At 41.5% G+C, this 6,948-nt stretch overlaps 1 pseudogene; it reads left to right on the plus strand.

Moving 5' to 3' along the window:
* Positions 1–3,427: 3,427 nt before the first annotated feature.
* LOC109939742 (L10-interacting MYB domain-containing protein-like) lies at positions 3,428–4,366 on the plus strand (annotated as a pseudogene).
* The last annotated feature ends 2,582 nt before the right edge of the window (positions 4,367–6,948 follow it).

A 6,948-nucleotide genomic window follows, 5' to 3' on the forward strand; every position in this document is an offset into this window, starting at 1 on the left:
GGTAAAGATGCGCAACCTTTGCAGAGTGTAAAACTGGTATACTAGCCGTGCTCACGGTCATGAGCAGCTCGGACCCTCACATGATTAAATTATGGAACTTAAACTCAATTTGTCATATGCATTGCATCGCAGGTGAGGTTGTTACTTTTGTTCTACTACTTAATTGGGCTGGTATTTACTTATACTTAGTAATTGCTAATAAAATTTTGACCAACTTTAAAAGCAATGCTCAGCTCTAACCATCCTCTTTGGTAAGCCTTACACTTCACGTGAGCTCCCACCTTTGGCGAGTTCATGCACATTATTCCCCACAACTTGTTGAGCGATGAACGTATGTGAGCTCACTCTTGCTGTCTCACACCCCCCACAGGTCAAGAACAGGTACCACAGGATGAGGCGCGTGGAGGATGCTGCGATGTGTTCGTGAGAGGTCTAGGTCGTCGTCTCCCAGTCAACTTTGGTTTGCTGGACCGTTGTCTCCTTATAATGTAATTATTTATTTTGTACAGAACTCCTATTATATAGTAAAGATGTGACATTCGATCATGTGCCATGATTCATCATATGTGTGAGACTTGGTCCCAGCACACCTGGTGATTATGTTCGCGCTCGGGTCTTGGTGCCCCGAAATCCGGGTGTGACAGAAGTGGTATCAGAGGAATGTTGACTGTAGGACGAAACCTAGATAGAATTGGACAACCATTATCTACTTACCTTACCCTGATTCTTTCTACACATATTTTGATCATGTTTCACCTTCTACTGTTCTACTCTGATTAACCTTACCTTTGCTACTCTGATTCTTTTCTAAAGCTTATCTTAATCTTCGCTCATCTATTTCTGCTTTACTCTAATTATTCTTACCTGTTCCTTCTAAAGACAAATGTGGATTTCACACTTCGAAATCATGTGCCTAAAGTGACCTTTAGGAATAGGAGACCTAATCTTAGGAACAAAAGCAAAACTATTTTTGTAGATATTGGTATGCTTGAGTGTTTGTTCTTATGATACTTGTCTGATTTGGATCTTTGATTGAGTGTGATGGGTTGTGGAGTAATGTCCACAATTACATCTGCATATACATATAGAAAAAAATGCTTATAAAAATAACCAGATAAATTAGATTATCCCTCATTAAAGTATCTAGCCTAACAATATCCATCTCATCTTAAAAGATTCTATCCTACACTCATAGATCCATCTTATCCCAAAAGATCCTAACTTATCCTAACATATCTAGCGTAATGGATCCATCTTATCTTAAAAGATACCCTCTTACCTTAATAGATTCATCTTATCTTGAAAAGATTTTATCCTTATCCTAATATATCTAACTGACCTCAAAAGATTCTACCTTGTCCTTATGGACTCATCTTGTCCTAATAAGCATACTCATCCCCACCACTTTGCTTATCACACAATAGTGTAACACATATGATCTATTCCAAAATAAATTAAGTAGACCTTATCTAGTCTAATCTGATTACACCAATTTAATTCTGACCCCATCTAATCGGATCAGATCTAATCTAATGGACAAACATGTTAGATAATACTGGTAAAATAAGATAGGATCCTACTATGATAAACATGTTTTAATCTAAATTGGAGTCTTAGCGCGTGTTTGGTTCCGCTTCTGGCGGGATTCTAGCCGCCAGAAGCTGAAGCTCCTCCCAAACGCGCCGCTTCTCCTCCCGCTTTTCCCCGTCGCGCTTCGCTGAGAAGCCAGCCGACTACGCGAAGACAGAAGCTGCCCTCAGGACGCTTCCGCACAAAGCCACATCATTTGGGTAGGGTTCGCACCCCGCGGCCCCTCAGCTCTCTCGTCCCCATCGCTACTCCCATCGCCGCCGCAGCTCTCCTCCCATCGCATCTGCCGCCGCCGCGTGGGTCGTCTTCGCAGGTAAGCTACCTCTCATCCATGCCGCCCTTTTCTCGTCCGCCGCCGCAGTGGTTTGATGGCTCCGTAACCCTTCACAGCGCTAGGGTTTTGACCGCGGAGCCGCAAATCCGTCGTGAACTCCCTCTGCTGTCGTCAACCTGTGGACTCCTCCCCCCCTTTCCCATCTCGGCGTCTACGCAGGTACCATCTTCGTCTCCCCCATCCCTACTCCTATTGTGCTTTTCCGGATCCGTTGCATCCCCATGTCTTGATTAGGGTTTAGGTTGCATCTACGTCCTTGGTTAAGATGTTTATGCCCCCTGTATTGACTCGTAGCAACGTGATGCACATATGCTATTGAACGATTGTTGGTTACGGTTTAGGGGAAACCATTGAAAGGTGTTTATGTTTGTTAGCAGCCGACCCAATAATACATTTCAATAAGTGCTTACTAGTAGATTCACACCATGTCAAGTTTTTCAGTACATCAAAACGGATTACCATCGACGTACTTACGTTTATGTTCTTCAGATTTCCCCATCAACTCGGATTATTCGTCTGAGGATCCAAGATCCACTTCAGCCAAGGTAATGTGTTATAGCCCTATTATTTGGTCATGCTTTCTTTCAACGCTTGTCCATGTACTGATTAGGGATTATGTTCACGTTTTTGGGTAATCCATGCATAGTGTGTTAGTAGTATTATTAGTACACACTTGCCTATTAAATTGTGGTAATTGTCCCCTACTTTGTTACCAGCCTAGGCACAGGACATGGGACTACACCTATTTTTTTTAGATAGTCCCCATGTCTGCTATACTAACGACCTAACAAATCCACATCAGATGGATTCAGCAGACTCCATAGCCGACAAGGCAATTGGAAGGATGCAAGAGATTTCCGACAAGATATTTTCCGTAGCGAGGGAAACAATCCGTCCTGGACGCGGGTTGACCTCATTTGATGCTACCAAACTTCGTGTAGCTTTGGAGGAGATAGCTTGCATGCTGGAGCAAGACTCTCTGGTGTTGCAAGAGCATTTGGACATCGTGAACAACGTAAACATCCCGGTTGACAGCAGCTATGAACCTTCTACCTTGTCGTCACCACCACCTTCTGACGACGACCTTACTCTAGACTGGGACTTTGCGGAGCACTTCCAAAACTTCTGGGGTGTTGAATATGACTCCGATCAGATGCCTTCGTTTAGTGACAATGATGTTTAAGGTAGAAGGGAGTGAACCTTGGAGTTAGGTGATTGCAGAACAGGGATGAATTCCCTGTGCTTTTGTCTAGTAAGGTCTTAGGGAAACAGGGAATAAGTTTGCTCTTTTGGTTAATGGGCTGCTGTAAATGTGTTCCCTGTCCTTTTGTGTCCACTACCAGTTTATTTAAGGTTGTCGTTGTGTAATTAAGCAAATTGGAATGTTAGTACTTATGCTTTTACCTGATGTTAATATGGCCAGTATAGTGTTCATCTTTTTGTTGTTCTTAATCCGATACCACTACTACGTATGTTGAAAACTATATACTTCTTATGCACTAGATGGACAAGTCTGGCAAAGTGATTGCAAAGTGGGATAGTAGAGCAACAAAAATTTACACAGAAATTTGTGTAGAAGAGGTCAATGCTCGGAACAGGCCCCAACAATTTCTAAATGCAGAAGGGTATGCTAACCTCATAAGGAAGTTTAAGGAACGCACTGGTCGCACTTACACCAGGGATCAAATGAAGAATAGGTGGGACGCCTTAAAGCGAATGTTCACACAGTGGAAAACTCTTAATGAAAGGGCTACAGGTCTTGGTCGAGACCCTCATACTGGTTCAATCAGTGCGCCAGATGAGTGGTGGGCCAAGCAAAATGAAGTAAGTAGAACTTTTTTTCCTAGACTAACAATAGTATTGGACATCTAAAACTAGGAACTACCATTTGGTGCAGGCAATGCCAGGTTGTATTATGTTCAAAACAGCCCCCCTAGAGAATGAGGACGAGCTTAAGGTTATGTTTGGACCCATTGTATGCACAAATGAAAGAACCTTGGTACCTGGCGTCGAGGATGCTAATTCATCTTCTGATGATCATTTGGAAGAAATTTTAGGTGGGGGTGAAAACAGCACTCCTGACCCCTGCACAAATGCTACTGGGAAGCGTAAGATGCGTCATGATTCTCCTAAACCAAAGAAGAAAAAAGATTCGAGGGAAGAGTACATGAGAAGACTAGTGGAGGCTTTTGAGTCCCGCTCAATGACCACAACAAGTCCATTACCTCTGCTGACAATGACCCAGTTCGTCTTGAGTTTAAAAAGCAGTTGCAACAAGTCATGGATGATGGATCACCAGAAGGGAGCGAACTACATTTGTTTGCCACTCATCTATTGATTGAGAAGAAGTATAGAGATGTTTTTGCAACCTTGCAGACAAAAGAAGGAAGAATCGCTTGGCTTCGCAGTGCTTACGAGATACATATTAAAAAGAGCACTTAGCTGCTAGACGTCCGACAACACATGCCTATATGTTCACTATTATCGTTGTTTATGTGTTTTTATCAGTCATGTCGTTTTATTGTTGTGAGGAATAAACTTGTTGTGCGCTTAATTTTCCCTTTGAAACAGTTTTCCAGATATTTGAGTTGAACTTCTATTTGAATAATCAGAGTTGTGAGAGTGTGAACTATGTTAATCTGTGAACTTTCTGTATTCCGGTCAGAACTGAATATATGTGGCTTGTATACTATGGTTGTACAGTTTTTAGTGACTTACAAACTCTGTTTACATATGAATGTGTCTCTGTTCTCTATGTGCATGCAGATGTCTGACCCTGCTGCAGACACATATGTTAGCGAATTGGATGACACAGATGCAGAATTGGTCGTTGCTATATGTGTTGTAGACGTTTGGGGCAGGACTATGAGTCAGGTTCCTAGAAGAGCATTAGTTGAAACTGGTATTCAATGGGTGGAGAGAACGTTGCAGAATAGTAACGACTGCTTCGATATGTTTCGCATGCGACGAACTGTTTTTAGACGATTGCATGACACATAGGTGGACAATTATGGTCTACTTCCAAGCCGGGGTGTTAGTACTACGGAAGCACTTGGCATTTTCTTGTGGGCATGTGGGGGTCCACAGTCATTTAGGTAGTTAAGGAATAAGTTTGGTCACTCCTTGGAAACAATTAGTTGCAAGTATACTGAAGTCCTTGATGCACTGTTTAAGATGTCATCTGACATAATTAAGCCCAAAGACCCAAATTTCATCGAGATTCATCCTCGTTTGCGAGAGGCGAGGTTTTGGCCACACTTCAAGGATTGCATAGGCGCAATTGATGGTAGTCACTTTCCAGCGGCAGTCCCGGCCTCAGAGCAAGCGAAATATATTGGTCGGCACGGTTACGCGTCGCAGAATGTCATGGTCGTTTGTGACTTCGATATGAGGTTCACATTTGTTGTCACAGGATGGCCAGGTTCCGTTCATGACACAAGAGTTTTACAAGATACTTTAATAACTTATGCGGACAGGTTCCCCCATCCACCGGAAGGTATATAAATATGTTGTACATTTGTAGAGTACATTACTATTTTATGTCATAAGTATGTAACATGTGTATTTAATGTTTGTGCAGGTAAATACTATCTTGTCGATTCGGGTTATCCAAATAGAAAGGGGTACCTCGCACCTTATAAGGGTCAGAAGTACCACATTACGGAATGGCAAAATGCGAGGCAACCTATTGGGAGGAAAGAAGTATTCAACTATGCACACTCATCGCTACGAAATGTTATTGAGCGATCATTTGGGGTGCTCAAAATGAAGTGGAGAATTCTATTAAGTCTCCCTTCATTTTCGCTTGAGAAACAATCGAAGATAATTATTGCATGTATGACATTGCATAACTTCATTAGAGATAGTGCTCTACACGATAGAGATTTTGATGAAGTAGGACCTAATAGCCTCAGTCATGATGTACCTGTAGGTGAGAGTAGTACTAGCACATCTGATGAGTTAGACATGAGTGCTTTTCGAGATGCAATTGCTAATGCATTAGTGTCGTAGTTAACTTAGTCATTGTAACGGTACTTATGATGTAATCAACTCCACTAATTATTTTGTAATGACCTTTTCTACGTTATGGGTTTCATTTTATCATTTGTTCTAACAGAATCTGCAATATCAGAATCTGATTAACCAAACACGTAGATTCTGACGAACAACTTTTCTGCACAGCTGGCGAACCAAACACCTAAATTCTAACCACCAGCTTTTCCCAACAGCCAGCTTTTCTCCATAGCCAGCTTTTCAGATAAGCTGGTCAGAAAAAAGCCGAACCAAACACGCCCTTAGTCCAATCTGGCCATATGCCACTACCGTAACCACCTCGATAGTTGCATAACCCCTCTGTTTTAACCGACAGGGATTCTGACCAACCTACCTCATGAAATCTATCCTACCCATAATTATCTTAACTACATGTCCCTAACTCGGATGGGGACTCCAAGAAAGTCCAAAGAAGACCAACCACATCAAAGAAGGATAAGCATCAACCCAAGTCTTCAAAGATCAAGTTAAATAGCTAGCGGAATCAAGATCCAGAGTTCAGGATGAAGTCTCTCCTTATCATACCCTTGCCGCAACCTCCACTGGCCATAATCGTACCTCATCTGACCTAATAAGTGGCTAGACATACAATATTCATATTTTCCAAATCATCTACTAACTGTTATGTAAAAAAAACTGGAACAAAACTTTGATTCCCAAAACCAAATGAGAAACTAAAATTCTAGACCAAACCTATTGTAACCCTTTTCTTACAAATCTCGGGGACAAGATTTCTTTTAAGGGGGGTAGGATTTGTAAGGCCCAAAATGCGTATAAAAAATAATAAAATAAACATGTGAAGAAAGGAAATAGTGAATTCAGATATCTTAAATTATCCTTGAGTGTTAACAATTGAGGACTGAATTTTGAAAACTAAGAACTATATTAGAAAAGAAGTAGTAGAAAGGTTTTAGTTCAACCAAATGATTATGCATATCATTAAATGATGCACCATAAACCTTTATTTACAT

Source organism: Zea mays, chromosome 5, assembly GCF_902167145.1.
Source record: "Zea mays cultivar B73 chromosome 5, Zm-B73-REFERENCE-NAM-5.0, whole genome shotgun sequence".
Classification (NCBI taxonomy): domain Eukaryota; kingdom Viridiplantae; phylum Streptophyta; class Magnoliopsida; order Poales; family Poaceae; genus Zea; species Zea mays.